This window comes from Eleutherodactylus coqui, chromosome 4 (assembly GCF_035609145.1).
Source record: "Eleutherodactylus coqui strain aEleCoq1 chromosome 4, aEleCoq1.hap1, whole genome shotgun sequence".
NCBI lineage: Eukaryota > Metazoa > Chordata > Amphibia > Anura > Eleutherodactylidae > Eleutherodactylus > Eleutherodactylus coqui.
Window position 1 is genome coordinate 77,878,638 of NC_089840.1, and position 23,207 is coordinate 77,901,844.

The window sequence follows — 23,207 nt, forward strand, 5'->3', positions numbered from 1 at the left end:
TACATTAGAATATTGGCACTAACAATCAGGTGATCATCAGGGATCCTGGCAGTGGAGCCATTCTGATCGATTATTGATAACACTGTCTTACTATGGTATATTTTCCTTACCGATATTCAGAGTGCTGAATCCAAATACGGCATGCAAAATTGTCTATCAGGCAAGATTATGAAGTTATAGACCTCATAAAGTAGTGTATTCAATATTGTACTATTTTGTTACAGTTAGAGTTGAGTGAACATACTCTGCCGAGCTTGATGCTTGTTCGAGTATTAGCGTATTCGATGGTGCTAGTTACTTGAATGAGCATCAAGCCGTGTTCGACCCCCGCCCCAGTTTTTGGCTCCTCCCCGCTGTGATGTGCCTGTTTTAGCCCCTCCCTGCCGCAACGCAGCGCGTGTTATTGGCAAATTTTTTGAGAGAGAATGAATATGAATATTTGGGTGCTCGCTCATCTCTAGTTACAGTATATTGACCATTAAAACCATGGGCCTCATTTATCAAAACTATCTAACAGTAAAACTCAAACCATGCAGTGTTAAGGCAGCACAAATGCAGTGCCAAGCTCTCACTCATGACCTGAAGTTTGCAGGGTCAATCCCTGCATGGTTTAGGTAGTTGGCTTAAGGTTGACTCAACCTTCCATCCTTTTGAGGTCTGTAAAATGAGTACCCAGCTTGATGGGGGACACGGGGAGGGGTAATAAATAAAATGACCTGAAAGCGCTGTGGAATAAGTTGGCGCTATACAAATAACAAGACCTTCAATTCCATACATCCTAACATAGGCATGTTTAAAAAAATTCAGACCATGATTTAGTTGCATGAATGGAGTCGTCTCTAACCTGAAACAAGTGTAACAATTTATAGACACAGAGGAAAAAATCTTGTGCATTTCTTTACTTATGATGAGAGCCTAACTTTTTGTAACGATATAAGTGGTTTATTGCCAACTGTGGGTCACTTTTATGATGTTCAAAAGTGTAGGCTTTACATAGATGCCTCAAAAATCAGTTTGAAAGCAGTTTTGCTTCGCAACGGCAATGTGCTGCGTTCTGTTCCAGTGTTGCAAAGGAGTCCTATGAAAGGCTGCTGCATATGCTTCACTCAATGAAATACTCTGAACAGAAGTGGAAACTCTGTGGAGACTTGAAGGTCATTGATGTCATATTGGGAATGCAGACAGGAATCACAAAGTATTCCTGTTTTCCATGTGAGTGGGATAGCCATTGATCTGCTAATGTAGTGTTTGATTGGTGGGGAGATGGTTCCCCCCAGCCAGCCAATCAACTCTTATTGATGAATAATTATAGCCCCTCCTCTCAGTGGGTGCTGGTTATTCATCTACGTAGTGGAGTTCTGGTCTAGTCCACATCCTCCTGGTATTATCTCAGATAAGTTCTTGGAGTCTACTTGTTTGATGGGTTTAGTAACATCTGCTTTCTAGTACTGCTGTGCCAGTTGTTTACATCTGTCAATTGTTACCCCTCGTGTCATTATCTAGGGGCAGTCTAGGTTGCCCCCAGGTTCTGGTTATGGGGCTGCCTTCGTCAGGACAATCGTCCCACTTTTAGATGAGGTTTCCTTGTATTAGTACACTAGGGTGAGATTGCCTGCTTTAAATTTTTTATTAATAGTTTACTTCTTTGCGTTTACAAATTGTGTATATATCCATCCTTTTTTGGACAACTAGTATGTCCAATCTGGAGATGGTGTTTGGCACCTGGCTCAGATATAATAGAAGGAAAGAAGAATGGAAAATGGGTCACAAAATACATTTAGACCCATATAATATGCATCTACAGGTGCCTGAGAAATTAATGTTTTTTGTTGTTTTTTTTTAAACAGATACTCTAATTTGTCCTTAAAGGGGTTGTCCCGAGGCAGCAAGTGGGTCTATACACTTCTGCATGGCCATAATAATGCACTTTGTAATGTACATTGTGCATTAATTATGAGCCATACAGAAGTTATAAAAAGTTTTATACTTACCTGCTCCGTTGCTGGCGTCCTCGTTTCCATGGTGCCGACTAATTTTCGCCCTCCGATGGCCAAATTAGCCGCGCTTGCGCAGTCCGGGTCTTCTCCTCTTCTCTATGGGGCTCCGTGTAGCTCCGTGTAGCTCCGCCCCGTCACGTGCCGATTCCAGCCAATCAGGAGGCTGGAATCGGCAATGGACCGCACAGAAGCCCTGCGGTCCATGAAGACAGAGGATCCCGGCGGCCATCTTCAGCAGGTGAGTATGAAGACGCCGGACCGCCGGGATTCAGGTAAGCGCTGTGCGGGTGGTTTTTTTAACCCCTGCATCGGGGTTGTCTCGCGCCGAACGGGGGGGGGGGGTTAAAAAAAAAAAAACCCGTTTCGGCGCGGGACATCTCCTTTAAAACCAGAAATCTTACTAAAATTGGCAGATATTTTGGGGTCGTTTATACATTTAACTTAAGTTATAAACCACTAGATGTGATAAATGAGACAAACAGCATTTGATATATGGAACTGTGTGGAACTGACTGTATTCATGATAGTTGCTGTTAAGCCTTTCTACATCAGCCGCCTGATGAATATGAGATATTTGGCAGTCTAATTCTACATCAAATTTCCTGGTCGGTACATTTTCCAAGAAGAGTTGTCAGTCAAGGTAAGATATGACGCGTTATATTAGTGCACTGCCATTCCAGCCACCTGCCAATAATATAGTAAAAATGCTGTAATGGGAGCTAGATGTGAGGACGCTGAGCTGTAGAGGTATGATTGACCCTTATTTTTCCCATCATTAGTATGACTAAGAGGATTCTCACTGGTTGCTGCTTCTACTCGATAGGGAGCAATAAATGGTTTATTAGCTTGGTTGCCACAACACAAATGATATGGGCATTTTAAGTGGGAAACCGAATCTGAACATACTAAACTGTCATTACTCTTACACAAATGCTTGACTTATGACCTTTTGTAAAAGTCTGCAACATCTGGGGAAGTAGTATTCATTTATTTAGCTTGCTTAAAGGGAATGTATTATCAGAAAATAACTCATTATTTAAATCACATTTTAATTTAATTTGGGGTATTTGCATTTTTTATGTGACTATTTATATAGAATAACTCTTGAAGTATTTCAATTTTCACACTGGCCATTACATCACACACTATAGACTGAGACTTCTTGTTTCCCACAGCCCACTTGTCAGCTTTGCTGGGTGGACTGGGACAGTCAGCAGAGAGTAGGGGGTGGTAGCTGTAATGTATTACTAGACTGGGACTGAAAGAACAAAGGCCCATTTACATGATTATCATACCACTGATCTACACCAGTTTGCGATAACTTCTTACATCTTCTAAGCCTATGTAACATGAAGAAAATAGGTTAAAGGAGATGTCTCGAGGAAGCAGTTAAATTTTTTTTTTGCCCAGTCCCCCCCATTAAGTACACATTACTAAGCCCCCCTGTAAATGACATTTCTAGCTGGTTCGTACTTACCGTTCCAGCGTTTCAGCAACTTATAAAAGTTTCCTCAAGATGGCCGCCGGCTCTTTCCCCGTCGCTCGCTGCAGCCCGACGTGCGCGCTCCCGAGACGCCGCCAGCTGTGTCTCCATGGCAACCGGACGCATCGCAGCTGCCGACCAGACGCCCCGCAGCCGCCGACCAGACGCCCACCGCCAGGCAGCAGGTAACCGGCGCTAGCCCCCGGCTCCCCAGCGCTAGACCCTCAGCCCAGGTGAAGGCCCCGGAGCCCAGCGCTAGGTTCCGGAGCCCAGCGCTAGTTCCCCCGGCCTAGCGGCAGCCCCCCCCGGCCTAGCGGCAGCCCCCCCATCGCAGCGACCGCCCCCCCCCGGCCTAGCGACAGCCCCCCCATCGCAGCGACAGCCCCCCCCGGCCTAGCGACAGCCCCCCATCGCAGCCCCCCCCCCGGCCTAGCGCTAGTTCCCCCATCACAGCGGCAGCCCCCCCCGGCGCAGCGACAGCCCCCCCGGCGCAGCGGCAGCCCGGCGCAGCGGCAGCCCCCCCCGGCGCAGCGACAGCCCCCCCCCCGGCGCAGCCCGGCGCAGCGGCAGCCCCCCCCCCCCCGACAAATCACTTACCTGGGAGGCTTCTCGGGGCTGCTGGGCTGGGCTGGGCTTCTCCGCTGGGCAGCTCCAGTTTCTGCACCTTCCTCTAACAGAGGAAGGTACAGAATGGCCGCTGCAGCGCGCTCCCGAGCAGTGACAGCTCGTCTGCGCATGCGCAGAAGAGCTGTAGCGGGGAGCACACTGAAGCGGCTCGTGCTGAATGGAGAAGACCGGACTGCGCAAGCGCATCTAAAAAAGCAAGCTGCCACTTGGTTTCGCGAGACCACCCCTTTAAGAGTATGCTGGAAGTTGTAATTTCAGGGGTCAATGCTGCTGCAGGGGCCCACTCAAATTTTTTTCAGATGCAGGCAGTGGAATTACATTAACGCATTGCCTGCATGCCTCCATAGAACACAATCTGTCAGTTGTTTACCCTGACCTATTTTTCCTTATCATAGAGCAAGGGGCGTAACTATAGGGGATGCAGTTGCACCTGGGCCCAGGAGCCTTAGGGGGCCCATAAGGTCTCTCTTCTCCATATAGGGAGCCCAGTACTATGAACAAAGCATTATAGTTGGGAACCCTGTTACAGATTTTGCATTGGGGCCCAGGAGCTTCAAGTTATGCCTCTGCATAGAGCTATCTTAGCCTCTCCTCTACCAGACCTGCCGCTGTATTCTCCTTTTGAGCCAAGCAGTCTTCAAACAGAAGTACCCATCTCAGGTGAGAGAGGGGAGCGGCATCGGTAAGTACAGTTATATATGTCCCATTTAAATCTGTTTCATTTGCCTGATGAAGGATCCTGCGAGGATCCGAAAGCGTGCAATAAGATCATGTAGTTTTGTTAGCCATTAAAAGGTATCATATCTACAGGATTACTTGGTTTCACTTACTGAGAACAATCACATTTTGCTTTACTGGCTAACATGGTACCAAACCTTTTGATCAGTCAATCTATGAACACGTGGAATCTATCATGGCATTCGCACGAGGATCAGCGGAAAAGTCGTGTTTGCATAGAACATGCCAAGAAAGTTAGAGAAATGGCTAGCTATCGGAAAGAAATTCTAAAAGCCCAGTCTGTCATTACATTTCTAGCGGTTTGGCACTCTGGGGCAGAGATGAAAAAGTCGGATCCCCTTTAAATGGAAACTGTCTTGGAATGTTAGAGCTTCTAGCAGAATATGATGAAATTTTACGTTTGCACATCCAGAAGCACGTGAATAGAGGATCCGGACACACCGACTATTTATCGTCAACTATCTGCGACGTATGCGTTGAAATGATGGCAAATAGGGTATTGCAGGAAATGGTTTAGTGCATCAAACGTTAAAAGTATTACTTCTAGAGATGAGCGAACGCGTTCGTCCGAGCTTGATATTCGTGCGAATATTAGGGTGTTCGGGATGTTCGTTATTCGTGACGAACACCATGCGGTGTTCTGGTTACTTTCACTTCCTTCCCTGAGACGTTAGCGCGCTTTTCTGGCCAATTGAAAGACAGGGAAGGCATTACAACTTCCCCCTGCAACGTTTAAGCCCTATACCACCCCCCTGCTGTGAGTGGCTGGCGAGATCAGGTGTTCGCCTAATATAAAAGTCGGCCCCTCCCGCGGTTCGCCTCAGATGCGGTGTGAGTTAGATGAGGGACAGTGCTGTTTATACCGGAGCTGCTGTAGGGAAAGAATTGGTAGTTAGTGTAGGCTTCAAGACCCCCCAAAGGTCCTTATTAGGGCCACTGATAGCTGTGTGTTGGCTGCTGTTAGCAGTGGGATTTTTTTTTTCTCAAAATCGCCTCTGCAGACCGTTGCACCTGGCATTAGGGACAGAAGTGCTGCATAGGCAGGGAGAGTGTTAGGAGTGAGTGTAGCCTTCAAGAACCTCAACGGTCCTTTCTAGGGCCATATTTATCCGTGTGCAGTACTGTCCAGGCTGCTGTTGGCTGTGCTGCATTTTTTTTGGGCTTCTCAAAATCGCCTCTGCAGAGCATTGCACCCTCCATTGATACTGCAGGGAAAGAATTGTATAGGCAGGGCCACAACACAGTTATTATTCATAGAATATACGCAGTGCTGCCTGTTGGTGGGAAAAAACTGAAAAGAAATCTATTTGTCCAGCCTGTGTCCGTCCTTACGCCTGTGTAGACGTGTGAGCTGCGTGAAAAACATTGCTAAATCATACGCAGCCAGCTACGCTTTACTGCTAGGTTCGCCATTTGCTTTCCTTAATTGGGGAAAAAAATACCTGCTCTCCAAGAGTTATAATAACTCTGCTACCCTCACGTTCTGTGACACATAAGCAGGGACACAGCGCAGTTATTAAACTTCGCAGGTTCATTGAATATACGCAGTGCTGCCTGTTGGTGGGAAAAAACTGAAAACAAATCTATTTGTCCAGCCTGTGTCCGTCCTTACGCCTGTGGAGACGTGTGAGCTGCGTGAAAAACATTGCTAAATCATACGCAGCCAGCTACGCTTTACTGCTAGGTTTGCCATTTGCTTTCCTTAATTGGGGAAAAAAATACCTGCTCTCCAAGAGTTATAATAACTCTGCTACCCTCACGTTCTGTGACACATAAGCAGGGACACAGCACAGTTATTAAACTTCTCAGGTTCATAGAATATACGCAGTGCTGCCTGTTGGTGGGAAAAAACTGAAAACAAATCTATTTGTCCAGCCTCTGTCCGTCCTTACGGGCGGTGGACACGTGTGAGCTGCGTGAAAAACATTGCTAAATCATACGCAGCCAGCTACGCTTTACTGCTGGGTTCGCCATTTGCTTTCCTTAATTGGGAAAAAAAATACCTGCTCTCCAAGAGTTATAATAACTCTGCTACCCTCACGTTCTGTGACACATAAGCAGGGACACAGCACAGTTATTAAACTTCTCAGGTTCATAGAATATACGCAGTGCTGCCTGTTGGTGGGAAAAAACTGAAAACAAATCTATTTGTCCAGCCTCTGTCCGTCCTTACGGGCGGTGGACACGTGTGAGCTGTGTGAAAAACATTGCTAAATCATACGCAGCCAGCTACGCTTTACTGCTGGCTTCGCCATTTGCTTTCCTTAATTGGGAAAAAAAATACCTGCTCTCCAAGAGTTATAATAACTCTGCTACCCTCACGTTCTGTGACACATAAGCAGGGACACAGCACAGTTATTAAACTTCTCAGGTTCATAGAATATACGCAGTGCTGCCTGTTGGTGGGAAAAAACTGAAAACAAATCTATTTGTCCAGCCTCTGTCCGTCCTTACGGGCGGTGGACACGTGTGAGCTGTGTGAAAAACATTGCTAAATCATACGCAGCCAGCTACGCTTTACTGCTGGCTTCGCCATTTGCTTTCCTTAATTGGGAAAAAAAATACCTGCTCTCCAAGAGTTATAATAACTCTGCTACCCTCACGTTCTGTGACACATAAGCAGGGACACAGCACAGTTATTAAACTTCTCAGGTTCATAGAATATACGCAGTGCTGCCTGTTGGTGGGAAAAAACTGAAAACAAATCTATTTGTCCAGCCTCTGTCCGTCCTTACGGGCGGTGGACACGTGTGAGCTGTGTGAAAAACATTGCTAAATCATACGCAGCCAGCTACGCTTTACTGCTGGCTTCGCCATTTGCTTTCCTTAATTGGGAAAAAAAATACCTGCTCTCCAAGAGTTATAATAACTCTGCTACCCTCACGTTCTGTGACACATAAGCAGGGACACAGCACAGTTATTAAACTTCTCAGGTTCATAGAATATACGCAGTGCTGCCTGTTGGTGGGAAAAAACTGAAAACAAATCTATTTGTCCAGCCTCTGTCCGTCCTTACGGGCGGTGGACACGTGTGAGCTGTGTGAAAAACATTGCTAAATCATACGCAGCCAGCTACGCTTTACTGCTGGCTTCGCCATTTGCTTTCCTTAATTGGGAAAAAAAATACCTGCTCTCCAAGAGTTATAATAACTCTGCTACCCTCACGTTCTGTGACACATAAGCAGGGACACAGCACAGTTATTAAACTTAGATAATTCATTCACTAGAGGCAGTGGGGCCTTTCGTTTTCCAAAAAGGGCAAAAATTATATTTGGCCTGCAGTCTTGCGCCAATTTATTTCCTGCCTGGGAAATCTAATCACTGGTAATACAGCATGCTGAGGGGTAGGGGTAAGCCTAGAGGACGTGGACGTGGACGTGGCCGAGGACGCGGAGGGCCAAGTGAGGGTGTGGGCACAGGCCAAGCTCCTGATCCAGGTGTGTCGCAGCTGTCTGCTGCGCGATTAGGAGAGAGGCACGTTTCTGGCGTCCCCACATTCATCGCCCAATTAATGGGTCCACGCGGGAGACGGTTATTAGAAAATGAGCAGTGTGAGCAGGTCCTGTCCTGGATGGCAGAAAGTGCTTCGAGCAACCTATCGTCTACCCGCAGTTCTGCGCCGTCCACTGCTGCCAATCCGAATCCTCTGTCTGCTGCTCCTCCTTCCTCCCAGCCTCCTCACTCCACTACAATGACACCTGCTCAGGAGCGGGAACACTCCCAGGAACTGTTCTCGGGCCCCTGCTTAGATTGGGCAGCAGCGGTTCCTCTCCCACCAGAGGAGTTTATCGTCACTGATGCCCAACCATTCGAAAGTTCCCGGGGTCCGGGGGAAGAGGCTGGGGACTTCCGCCAACTGTCTCAACAACTTTCTGTGGGTGAGGAGGACGATGACGATCAGACACAGTTGTCTTGCAGTGAGGTAGTAGTAAGGGCAGTAAGTCCCAGGGAGCAGCGCACAGAGGATTCGGAGGAAGAGCAGCAGGACGATGAGGTGACTGACCCCACCTGGTGTGCAACGCTTACTCAGGAGGACAGGTCTTCAGAGGGGGAGTCAAGGGCATCAGCAGGGCAGGTTGCAAGAGGCAGTGCAGTGGCCAGGGGTAGAGGCAGGGCCAGACCGAATAATCCACCAAGTGTTTCCCAAAGCGCCCCCTCGCGCCATGCCACCCTGCGGAGGCCGAGGTGCTCTAAGGTCTGGCAGTTTTTCACAGAGACGCCTGACGACCGACGAACAGTGGTGTGCAACCTTTGTCGCGCAAAGCTCAGCCGGGGAGCCAACACCAACAGCCTCACCACCACCACCATGCGCAGACATATGATGGCCAAGCACCCCGCAAGGTGGGACAAAGGCCGTTCACCGCCTCCGGTTTGCACCCCTGCCTCTCCCCCTGTGCCCCAACCTGCCACTGAGATGCAACCCCCCTCTCAGGACACAGGCACTACCGCCTCATGGCCTGCACCCACACCCTCATCTCCGCTGTCCTCGGCCCCATCCAGCAGTGTAGTTCAGCGCACCGTTCAGCCGTCGCTTGCGCAAGTGTTCGAGCGCAAGCGCAAGTACGCCGCCACGCACCCGCACGCTCAAACGTTAACCGTCCACATCGCAAAATTCATCAGCCTTGAGATGCTGCCGTATAGGGTTGTGGAAACGGAGTCCTTCAAAAGTATCATGGAGGCGGCGGCCCCGCGCTACTCAGTTCCCAGTCGCCACTACTTTTCCCGATGTGCCGTCCCAGCCCTGCACGACCACGTCTCCCGCAACATTGTGCGCGCCCTCACCAACGCGGTTACTGCCACGGTCCACTTAACTATGGACACGTGGACAAGCACAGGCGGGCAGGGCCACTACATCTCCCTGACGGCACATTGGGTGAATTTAGTGGAGGCTGGGACAGAGTCAGAGCCTGGGACCGCTCACGTCCTACCCACCCCCAGAATTGCGGGCCCCAGCTCGGTGGTGGTATCTGCGGAGGTGTATGCTTCCTCCACTAAAGCACCCTCCTCCTCCTCCTCCTCCTCTGTCTCACAATCAAGATGTGTTAGCAGCAGCATGTCGCCAGCAGTCGGTGTCGCGCGGTGTGGCAGCACAGCGGTGGGCAAGCGTCAGCAGGCCGTGCTGAAACTACTCAGCTTAGGCGATAAGAGGCACACGGCCCACGAACTGCTGCAGGGTCTGACACAGCAGACCGACCGCTGGCTTGCGCCGCTGAGCCTCCAACCGGGCATGGTCGTGTGTGACAACGGCCGTAACCTGGTGGCGGCTCTGCAGCTCGGCAGCCTCACGCACGTGCCATGCCTGGCCCACGTCTTTAATTTGGTGGTTCAGCGGTTTCTGAAAAGCTACCCACGCTTGTCAGACCTGCTCGTAAAGGCGCGCCGGCTCTGCGCACATTTCCGCAAGTCCCACACGGACGCTGCCACCCTGCGCACCCTGCAACATCACTTTAAGCTGCCAGTGCACCGACTGCTGTGCGACGTGCCCACACGGTGGAACTCTACGCTCCACATGTTGGCCAGGCTCTATGAACAGCGTAGAGCTATAGTCGAATACCAACTCCAACATGGGCGGCGCAGTGGGAGTCAGCCTCCTCAATTCCTTTCAGAAGAGTGGGCCTGGTTGGCAGACATCTGCCATGTCCTTGGTAATTTTGAGGAGTCTACCCAGGTGGTGAGCGGCGATGCTACAATCATTAGCGTCACCATTCCTCTGCTATGCATCTTGAGAAATTCCCTGCAAACCATAAAGGCAGCTGCTTTGCGCTCGGAAACGGGGGCGGGGGAAGACAGTATGCCGCTGGATAGTCAGGGCACCCTCCTGTCTATTTCTCAGCGCGTACAGGAGGAGGAGGAGGAGCATGAGGAGGATGAGGAGGAGGGGGAAGAGACAGCTTGGCCCGCTGCTGACGGTACACCGGCTGATTGCCTGTCATCCTTTCAGCGTGTATGGCCTGAGGAGGAGGAGGAGGAGGAGGATCCTGAAAGTGATCTTCCTAGTGAAGACAGCCATGTGTTGCGTACAGGTACCCTGGCACACATGGCTGACTTCATGTTAGGATGCCTTTCTCGTGACCCTCGCGTTGCACGCATTCTGGCCACTACGGATTACTGGGTGTACACACTGCTCGATCCACGGTATAAGGAGAACCTGCCCACTCTGATTCCCGAAGAGGAAAGGGGTTCGAGAGTGTTGCTATACCACAGGACCCTTGCGGACAAGCTGATGGTAAAATTCCCAGCCGACAGCGCTAGTGGCAGAAGGCGCAGTTCCGAGGGCCATGTTGCAGGGGATGTGCGTAGATCGAGCAGCATGTACATCCCAGGCAGTGCAACAGTCTTTAAGGGCCTGGCCAGCTTTATGGCTCCCCACCAAGACTGTGTCACCGCTCCCCAGTCACGGCTGAGTCGGCGGGAGCACTGCAAAAGGATGGTGAGGGAGTACGTAGCGGATCGCACGACCATCCTTGGTGACGCCTCTGCCCCCTACAACTACTGGGTGTCGAAGCTGGACACGTGGCCTGAACTAGCCCTGTATGCCCTTGAGGTGCTTGGTTGTCCTGCGGCTAGCGTGTTGTCGGAGAGGGTGTTTAGTGCGGCTGGGGGAATCATCACCGATAAGCGTAGCCGCTTGTCAACCGACAGTGCCGACAGGCTAACACTCATCAAGATGAACAAAGGCTGGATTTCCCCAGACTTCTGTTCTCCACCAGCGGACAGCAGCGATACGTAAGCAATACGTAGGCTGCACCCGCGGATGGAAGCTACGTTCTCTCTCACCATCCAAAACGGGGACATTTGTGCTTCATCAATCTGTGTCTAATATTCCTCCTCCTCCTCCTCCTGTTCCTCCTCGTGAAACCTCACGTAATCACGCTGAACGGGCAATTTTTCTTAGGGCCACAAGGCTCACTCAAATAATTTTTCTGAACAATTTTTATAAGTTTCAATGCGCTTAAAAGCATTGGAACTTTAACTTGAACCAATTTTTCGTTACACTGGGCTGCCTCCAGGCCTAGTTACCACTTAAGCCACATTAACCAAAGCGATTAATGGGTTTCACCTGCCCTCTTGGCTGGCCATGGCCAATTTTTGGGATGTACATTAGTACTGTTGATACAGCAATTTTTGTGGGCCCTCGCCTACAGTGTAATCAAATTAATTTTTAGCCCACCTGCATTACAGCTGACGTTACCTCAGCTGTGTTGGGCAATGCAATGGGATATTTTTGTGTACCGCCGGTGGGTTCCAGGGAGCCACCCATGCTGTAGGTGCACACTGAGTTTTTAATACTTCTGTACACTTCTAAAAAACCCGTCTGACTGGGGCATGCAGTGTGGGCCGAAGCCCACCTGTATTACGCACGACATTACTACCTCAGCTGTGTTGGGCAATGCAATGGGATATTTCTATGTACCGCCGGTGGCTTCCTGGCACCCACCCAGGCAGTGGGTCCACAGGGAGTTTAACCTACATGTGTCCACTTGTAAAGAACCCCAGTTTGACTGGGGCATGCAGTGTGGGCCGAAGCCCACCTGTATTACGCACGACATTACTACCTCAGCTGTGTTGGGCAATGCAATGGGATATTTCTATGTACCGCCGGTGGCTTCCTGGCACCCACCCAGGCAGTGGGTCCACAGGGAGTTAAACCTACATGTGTCCACTTGTAAAGAACCCCAGTCTGACTGGGGCATGCAGTGTGGGCCGAAACCCACCTGCATTAACCCTTTCCAGTCCACTGTGTGACCTGTGAAGACATTAGGGTTTAAGGCTGTACAGCTCCGTTGTTGGTAGACGTCCGTCGGGGTTCTCTTACTGTATATTGCCAGCCTCTCTGCTGTCGGAGCCTATCCTACGTGTCAGCTCATGCAGTACTGGCTTTAGCCAGCATATAGCGCCGTTGTATAACAGCAGAAAAAGAGTAAGCCCCCTAGGAAAACCATATACAAATTGGATTGGAAAGGGTTAAGCACAACATTACTACCTCAGCTGTGTTGGGCAATGCAATGGGATATTTCTATGTACCGCCGGTGGCTTCCTGGCACCCACCCATGCTGTAGGTGCACACGGAGTTTTTACTACATCTGTACACTTATAAAGAACCCCAGTCAGACTGGGGCATGCAGTGTGGGCCGAAGCCCACCTGCATTAAGCACGACATTACTACCTCAGCTGTGTTGGGCAATGCAATGGGATATTTCTGTGTACCGCCGGTGGGTTCCAGGGAGCCACCCATGCTGTGGGTCGACAGGGACTTCACAATAGGGAGTTGTACCTGCCTGTGTCTATGAATTAAAAAGCCCGGTCTGACTGGGGCATGCAGACACCTTGACAGAATGAATAGTGTGTGGCACATAGGTTCCCCATTGCTATGCCCACGTGTGCAGCTCCTGATGGCGGTGGCACAGGATTCTATTTATCATTGCTTCTGTACAGCATTGTGGGCTATCGCTCCGCCACTTTTAAAGAGGGTCGCTGCCTAGCCGTGCCAACCTCTGCAGTGTGTGCCTGCGGTCCCTCGTCATGGCAGACGCAATTCTAAATAGACATGAGCGTGGTGTGGCATGAGGGCAGCTGAAGGCTGCGCAGGGACACTTTGGTGTGCGCTGTGGAGGGGAGGGGGGGCGGTTGGGCAGCATGTAACCCAGGAGAAGTGTCAGTGGAGTGTCATGCAGGCAGTGATTGTGCTTTGTTGGAGGTAGTGTGGTGCTTAGCAAAGGTATGCCATGCTAATGAGGGCTTTTCAGAAGTAAAAGTTGTTGGGAGGGGGGGGGGCCCACTCTTGCCGGTATTGTGGCTTAATAGTGGGACCTGGGAACTTGAGATGCAGCCCAACATGTAGCCCCTCGCCTGCCCTATCCGTCACTGTGTCATTCCCATCACTTTCCTGAATTGCCCAGATTTTCACACATGAAAACCTTAGCGAGCATCGGCGAAATACAAAAATGTTCTGGTCGCCCATTGACTTCAATGGGGTTCGTTGTTCGAAACGAACCCTCGAGCATCACGGGAAGTTCGTTACGAATAACGAACACCCGAACATTTTGGTGTTCGCTCATCTCTAATTACTTCATATCGCTTAATTCATCATCCGATGACGGTCACATTGACCAGCTATCCTTTCAATACCTGTATTTCGATACATTGAGAACAGGGTGCCAGTAGAATGATTTGTACAATTTCTGCAAAACCAAGGTCACTCGGTGAAGGAAATGCTACAAGAATTGACAATTTTTTCATCAAAAATCCCAATGAAAAGGCTGAAGTCCGTTGAACTTCGAGTGGCCTGTATGATCAGATGTCTATGTTGGAGACTGGAATATAAGCCTCATTCTGGAAAGACATTCTTCAAGCTTCCAACAAAGCAAATTTGTGCCTACAAAACCCACACCTGGATTTGAAGACTGCCGTTGTTGCTCTACAACCTTTGCAATTCGTTGTGCAATCAAAGCGCCATTCCTTTGCTGACTATGAACGTCAGGGAGCCCAGTTGTCCGGTACAAATACATACGGGAAACCATGCCAGCGTAAAAGGAAACGTTGATTTACAACCCGTGGATTGTGGCAGCGCCTCTGGGGTTGAGCATAAGCTGCTTCCTACAAGTCATCGGTCAATTCTCAGCTTCACTTGATGGTGACTTCCCACTTATGAGTTAATTTGCTCACAACTCGTGTGTGTTTTTGTTTTTTTTTTTCTTTTGTTTTTTTTTCTTTTTGGCAAACTAGATCTTACTCCTGAAGAGATTCGCTCAAAACCAAGAAGCTGGTGAATATTCCAATTGAGAATTACTTGGAAGATGAGCTTATTCGGTTTGCCGAGTTTGTAAATGTTTTTTCTTTAGACTATGACTCTAACACCTATTATGATTTTTTTTCCCCTCTGTTTCTATCATGTAATAGTTTGTAAAGGATACCTTTTGTCAACGTGGAAATTGCCGAGAATCTACCTTTCCATGATGGTTACGAATTGCACTACAGAGCGATCCTTCTAAAAAATGAAACTCATTAAGAACATCCATGAGCGAAGTTAAACTGAACTTTCTTACAATGATGTCACTGTCATCGGGTATTTTAAGTCAGATAAACTTTCCGGAAATAATTTCAGATTTCATAAATTTCAAAAGCATGCAAAGTTTTTGTTAAAGGGGTTGTCCCACGCCGAAACGTTTTTTTTTTTTTTCTCAATAGCCCCAAACGGGGGGGTTCGGCGCGAGACAAACCCGATGCAGGGGTAAAAAAAAAAACCGTCCAGTACTTACCCGAATCCCCGTGCTCCCGCGACTTCTTACTTACCTTAGTAAGATGGCCGCCGGGATCTTCACCCACGATGCACCGTGGGTCTTCTCCCATGTTGCACCGTGGGCTCTGTGCGCTCCATTGCCGATTCCAGCCTCCTGATTGGCTGGAATCGGCACACGTGACGGGGCGGAGCTACAAGGAGCAGCTCTCCGGCACGAGCGGCCCCATTCAGAAGGGAGAAGACCGGACTACGCAAGCGCGTCTAATCAGGCGATTAGATGCTGAAATTAGACGGCACCATGGAGACGGGGACGCTAGCAACGGAACAGGTAAGTGAATAACTTCTGTATGGCTCATAATTAATGCACGATGTACATTACAAAGTGCATTAATATGGCCATACAGAAGTGTATAACCCCACTTGCTTTCGCGGGACAACCCCTTTAAGTTAGCATATTATTATGTACTCATTATAAGTACATTTTTATTTAATTTATTTTAAAGATTCTTTTGCAAAAACAAAATATCCATATTGCTACAACAAAAAATATATTTTGCTACTAATTAAACCACATTCATTTAATTTTTTTTTTTTTAATTTTAATTAGGGGCTTCTGCAATAGCTGTTTGCACGGGGGACAAGGGCCCCCACAAAATCCTTTGCCCAGGGCCCCATGGTTTCTAAATCCGGCCCTGTCCTGCACGCATGGTAGGTATGAGAGACGAAGGGGAAAGGTTAGGAGCCACAGCCAATGATTAGTAGCATACTACCACTCAGTAGTAATCGTGTCCCCCGCAGTGGCCTCAGTAGTAATCGTGTCCCCCACAGTAATAATAACCCCACATCAGCTGCAGTAATAACCCCCCCCCCCCCCCAACACTGATGTCAGAGTGTACGCCCGGGATCAGCGTCGCTGCGTGATTGCCCCCGGGGAGCCGCAGCACCCCGGCCAGTAATGACTAAAGAGGTGAGCAGCCGATGGGGCATGTGCTAGCAGAGAGGGCTCAGCATGCCCTCCCTGGCATTCGTGCCATAGGTTTGCCATAATGGCCCTAGAGTCTTAGGCTTCCCATTGACATTAATGTAGGATTTGCCATCAACACCTTGGCTGGAATTTTAATGTACTGCTTAGAGTTGTTTTTACATTTATTTGTCTTGAAGATGAGATGGACTTACAGCTATTGTAAAACAATGTCGTAATTCAGATGTAAAATACACCACAGATTATTAAAGAAGTCATTAATTTTAATATCACTTAGCATTTGTTATAAAAATATGCTCTTTGAAAATGTGTCCACTAGGGGTCAGTGTTTAGTGAATAAAAACATGCACAAAAAATCCCTCCCTTAGAAGGAGTTTTTGGAATTGAATGAAACTTTCTATGTGTGGTTGTAATGTTGATATAACTATAGGCCCTTTTACATGCAACTATTATTGCTCAAAATTCGCTCAAAAGCCATCTTTTGAGCGATAATCGTTGCGTGTAATTTGTGCCCATCTTTTAAGTTCTGCCAAATGATGATTTTATGTTCGGCTTAAAATCGATCGTTTGGCAGAAGAGCTGATAGCAGGGACTTCACACTGTGTTCTCCGCGGGGAGTACCGATAACATTGCCTCAACTGTCAGCCCCATGGCAGAACAAAGGGAATGTATTCAGAGAACAGACTGTCCGCTGTTCTCTGAATATAGCTCCCGGCAGCTTACAAGCATTAATAAACTACTAAATGGCATTACTAGTTTATGCAAAATGATCACTCAAAAGCCATCTTTTGAGCAATCATCTTTGTGTGTAAAAGGGCCTTAAGTGATTACAATATCAGAGCAAAAGGATAATTTATTGCGGAAAACTGAACCCTAGTTTGGATACAAGGTGTGATACAGGCAGGCCTGGAGGATATAGTACCCTGTTGAGTTGCCTCTAGTTTGGATGCAAGATGTGATACAGGCAGACATAGAAGCATGCAGGTATCCTGCAGCATATTACTCCACATTTGCCGTAATTGCGATTTTGCAAACTTGTAGGCTGTCAAAGTTTCCATCCAAGATAACCATGTGTGTCCTAATTTGCAATAAATCTGGTGACCAGGCAGCCATGGAAGTGTGACAATGTTGTAGAGGCTTCCTGTGACCTCTTTGTGTGTACGGCCGAGCATTATCCTACTGGAAGACACCTCTTGGAAGCCGCCATGAGAGGAACACATGTGGCTGCTGGATGTCCAGAACATATCACTGAGCTATCATTGTCCCTCGTGCCACTACAAGGGGTGACTGGCTGTGGTATGCAATGCCCCCCAGTCAATCACACAAGCAATGGAGGCAATGTGGCAATCCACAGCAAAGGCAGGACTGATTATTTGTTTACTTGAATATTTTTTTTACCAATTTTATTTTTGCCTGTCACACTTAATGTATTTGTTGAATGTGCAGACTTTTATTTTCTATATGCGGTGCATTTGTGTAGAAGTGGCTGCCTGCACCTTTGTCATGTACTCCAATTTCCCTTCTATCTCAGGTGGTTCAGTGATAGTATATAAGCCATGTACCCAGCTTTCCAATTCATGTGAAGGCTTTTTAGTCTAAAGAGGTGTCCCTAGAGCTAGGTACCCATCCAGTAAGGTTTGCCTTGATGGATGGGCATACATGGCTTTGATCATATCGTGCACCAAGAACCAAGAACCTTGCATTTTTATGCGATTTAGTATAAAAAAAATCATTATGCATTTGTTTGCAGATATTAATCCTTTCCGATCCAATTTGTATTCTGGTTTTTCTAGGGGGCTTACTCTTTTTCTGCCATTATACAATGGTGCTATATGCTGGTTAAAGCCAGTACTGCATGAGGTGACACGTTGGATAGGCTCCGACAGCAGAGAGGCTGGCAATATACAGTAAGAGAACCCCGACGGGCGTCATCCAACATCGGAGCTGTACAGCCTTAAATCATAACGTCTTCAGACGTCAGATAGTGGATTGGAAAGGGTTAAGTGTGAAAGGGTGCTGAAGCACATGTTTGTTCCTGTAGGGAACTTAAACTTGTGATAATAATAATTGCTCTGATAATACACTGCAGTACTTCTGTACTCAATGTATTGTATCTTTTCATCTGCAATACAAGCCGTGGCAGACCTGGAGTCCACTGTCGAGTGTCCGATTTGCCATAGCAACCCATCTGCTCTCTGTAATTGGATAGTAGAGTGCTGATGACCATGGTAGAGGGCCGAGGGAGCGGCCTCCCTATCTTAACTGCTTACATGCTGTGGTCAACATTGATAATTGCTTGTTAGAGGCCAGTATTGCTTGGATTTGGCATACATTATGGGGACAATGTAACAAGAAAAAAACCAAAAATCAATAGATTTTTTTAAATTTTTTTTATTTGGGCTCTGTGTCATTACATGCAATATGGAATGAAAATGTGTAAAATGGCACTAAAACTACAGTGAACTAGTTTCTTTTGCTGTACATTTAGAGTGATCTATCCACTATGTTGCTACTACTAAGTAATGAGAAAGGTTATTTTATATTTTACTTTTTCCTGAAACATTGTACAGTTTAGTGAGAGACTTGAGAAATCCCTTTCCGCATTAATAATATTATATAAGTGTTTTACATGTCATAAGTAAAAGCCTAGACCCTTGTAAAGATTGCACTGAGGGTAAGATCGTGCTATGCTGCTTTTCATGTGCCGGGTTTAGGGCAACAGGGGGTTTATTCAGTTATGTCATCTGACAGATCCGATTTCCCATTATTCCCAATATAATTATATATACACATATAAAGTGTTAATGGCATGTTTCTGGAACTGAGAATGGTATATAATTAATGAGCTTGTAATAGCAAACCAAGAAAGGACAGCTCAGCCAATATGTTACTTAACATGAGAATGTATATTTTCCTTATAGATTAGGATAAAGCCTGACTTGCCAAGTAGTGTTATAATAATATTACAATGTAGCTTGAGGAGAATAAGGTACAAGTCCAAGTTCACATAACTCCAAAAATAGCTCCCACAACTGCTAATGGTTCCAGCATTTTTTCTGTTTGTGGGGGCAGAAAACAGAATTGATGCATAAAAAATCCATTAGTTCTGCGCCAGTTATATGCTATTTTGGCGGTAATGTGAAATTAGACTCTCAATTCACTGTGATTCTGCAAACCAATGACAGCATCATGTCAGAACGATTTTCAATATTGCATCTGCGGATAATTAACTTTCATTAGTGTCAGGCTATGTTGCGCAGGACCCACCACTACAATTCATTCTGGCGGCCCACTGTGCAGCTACATGCAAACATTTATTGATCCCTGTTCACAAATTTCTTGCCACTCCATTCTCTATATGCTTCAGTAGAAAGGTGCCTGCATTTGTATGCAACCCTGTTTTCACTGAAGTATACGGAGCATACAGCGGACGGGAATTGATAGACTCTCATTCACCTGCTATATGCAGATCCTGTGCACAGGTTGTGCAGGTGCTGTGGACCCACCCTGGCTCATGTCCCCCCGGGGGATTCACCTGTTCCCCCTGTGGGCAGTCTGAGCCTGCATTCCTTTCAATAACTTTATTTTCCTCTGATAAACCAATATAGCCTAGCATATTGCTAGGGTATACAATAAAAGACGAGCAGCATGCCTCACTTGCAGCTGTTGGTTGATTGAAGACCATGTGCTCCGCCACAAAATGTCCAGGTTCCGCAGACCATACACAGCGCAGCACTCTAATTCAGTTAGGTGTTTTTTTTAGTAAAATAATTTTAATGTTTGGACCCAATCCGGGGTCTTTCTCTAAATGAACTGGAGTTCTGTGATTCTTATTTTTAAATTGCTAGTATATCCAATCACTTTGTGATTGGTGGGATTCAGACTTTTGGGACCCCCACCGACCTGGAGAAATAAAGAGCTGCAACACTGGTTACATCTAACAACCATTTCACTTTTTATCTATACACAGCGACACTCCCAACCACCCGCTCTGCACTGAGCTGCAAGCACTGCCACATGCAAGTTCTTTCCTGCACAGCACGCTCCTGGACAATCACTTTGCACAGCATTACCATGGTGGGAGCTCGGTCAGACGAGTGTGCTTTTTGTGCGCGCAAAATGAACACTTCTAAAAGATCGCATAGAAGCGTTCATATGCGCAGAATTGGGGGCGCAAGATGTTGCGCACCTAAGAAAGATAGTGCATGTTCTATCTTCAGTGCGCGACGGGCAGGAGTTACCATTGACTCCTATGGGAGCAAGAGTTAATGGAAACTCCTGCACACGGAATAGCTTCCCCACTGCTTTCTGGCCAGAAGCACCTTTTAAATGTTCTGCTGTAAGCAGCAGGGTATTCCTCCTGCCCCCCTGCTGGCAATTACACCCACATTCCCTCCACAAGGGATTTCTCTATTGCAGGGAGAGAGAGGGTGGCAAGGTTATAGGGCTTTCCCCGAGAGTGTGGGAGAAGGTGGCGGGTTAGACTGATCACCCTCTAGCCCCACCCCTTATGGTTTGCTATAGGGATTATCTTTGAGAATCCCTAGAGCTCCTCCCACTTTCAAGCCCCACTCACTCTCCACTATGGGAATATCCCTCAGGATTTCCCCATAGCAGGGAGATTTAGTGGAGTTATGGGGGACCTCCCCAGAGCAGGGAGAGTGAGCAGACCAATGGGGGATTTCCCCATAGCAAGGGAGAGAGGGCGGTGCAATGAGGGATTAACCCTTCACCCTGCTTCGTCTTTCCGCTCACTCTCCCTGCTTTAGGGAAACCCCGAAGCCCTGTGAGGCGGCTTCTCTCTCCTCCTGCAGAAGCTGCGATTCTCCAAGTGCAGCAGCTCCAGTGAACAGGCAATGTTTCATGCGATGCGCATATGAAACACTGTCCATTCAAGCGTTTTCAGCACATGCGAGCGGCACATCTTCGCATTCGGAATCCAGCCCTGGGAGCAGCAGCGTCCGTGCGTACCTGCTTTCTTTTATCTCCATCTGTACTGCAGATGGTCCGCATGGCCTGCTGTCAGACATGCGCAGTACAGATTCTTTTTTTTAAACTCCTACTTTTCCCGTGCTATGGTCTAGCAATGACACGAAATCCGCGATTTTTCTTTAATGTAAATGGCGGAAGGGCCATTGATTAGACAGCTACCATTGACTTCAATAAAAGCCGTCCACATGGAATCCGCACAAAACATGCTGTGATTTTTTTTCCTCCGCAAGCGGAAACTGCGCTTTCTTTCTCCTCATGTGCAGGAAGAATGACTTTTCCATAGCATGCTATGGGCGGTATTTGCTGCAAAATACAACTGCCCCATATTCCGCAATGCAGATCCGCCCGTGTGCGCTCAGCCTTAAACAGTCTGATATATGGACTTGCCTGTTTCACTTGTATTGTAGTCGCAATTACATTTTTGTATCGTTCCAAAGAAGCCTCAGTAAAGAAAATATCTGTTAACCTTTCCCATAGTAATCCTTGTCGGCATCTTCCTGCTCTGTTACAGAAACACGCAAAAAGGAACGAGCACCTGATACCTCCATTAAAGATCTCTAGATCTACCAGTGCAACTATGTGTGCAATCCTAAATGAGGACAGGGTTTAGCAAGTCCATGCAAACATCCATGTTACTATATACAGTCAGCAAACAGATCTGGAAAATAGTGATTATTTAAAGGGGTTGTCCCGCGCCGAAACGGGTTTTTTTTTTTTTCAACCCCCCCCCCCCGTTCGGCGCGAGACAACCCCGATGCAGGGAAGTAAAGAAAGTTTACCGGAGCGCTTACCTTAATCCCCGCGCTCCGGTGACTTCAATACTTACCGCTGAAGATGGCCGCCGGGATCCTCTGTCTTCGTGGACCGCAGCTCTTCTGTGCGGTCCACTGCCGATTCCAGCCTCCTGATTGGCTGGAATCGGCACGTGACGGGGCGGAGCTACACGGAGCCGCTCTCTGGCACGAGCGGCTCCATAGAAGACTGCTGAAGACCCGGACTGCGCAAGAGCGGCTAATTTGGCCATCGGAGGCCAAAAATTAGTCGGCACCATGGAGACGAGGACGCTAGCAACGGAGCAGGTAAGTAAAAAACTTTTTATAACTTCTGTATGGCTCATAATTAATGCACAATGTATATTACAAAGTGCATTATTATGGCCATACAGAAGTGTATAGACCCACTTGCTGCCTCGGGACAACCCCTTTAAAATCCAAATGAGAAAGTTACATCTATCCATCATTATGTTGTGATGTGGCTAAAAGTAGATCGTACATAAATGTGTCAACATTTTCTGTTAATGAGATGCTTTTGGATGGCTGAATAGACCACAATACCTCAGATTTTACCAGCAGCTACAAGATGTGTTTGCTTGACGTAACTGGAGATAAGGATGTTTTAGTAGGATGTTGTATTAGTTAGTAAATAAAGGGTTCAGAAGAACATTTTTCATCAATGACCTTGTAGTGGAAGTCATTTTGTTCATTACTTGTGGCAATGCAAGAAAGATCTAATGTTTACTAAATAAGGATCTCTGTTTATTATTATGACTTGGATGAAGGAAGAAACATTACATCATTTTGTTGGAGCTATTCACGCACAAAGTCAGGTCATTTTAAGGGGTCTACAAACTTTTTCCAGTATTTGTTCATTTATTACATATTCTAATCTTCTCTAGGACTCCATGTTTATACTGACTGTTCACCATCAATATTTCTTTTTTGGCTTGAGTTTCTATAAAACCACTTCACATATTCCATCATTCTTATATTATTTTATTCTGCTTATCATTAACATCATTTCTGGTCCTCAGCTCTGATCATACTTGTTAATCCTTAGACACCATTTTCCACTTCACATGCAGAGTTACAAGCTTGAGTAAGGCTGCCTGTCCACGGACGTTTTTGCATTGCGTTCTCCGCGGCAATGATCCGGCCGCGGGGAGCGAAATGCATCCTTTCCATATGGAAAGCGCAGCGCCCCCAACCCCCCCCCCCCCCCGTCCACGAGCGAAGAATCCTAGCGATTCTCCGCTCGCGGACGGCAAATCGTAGCATGCTGCGAATTGCCACGATTCTCTGCAGTGAGCTTGTCTGTCAAATAGGCTCACCGAGGAGATCCGTCTGCCAGCTCCTGCTCCCGGGCTGCGGC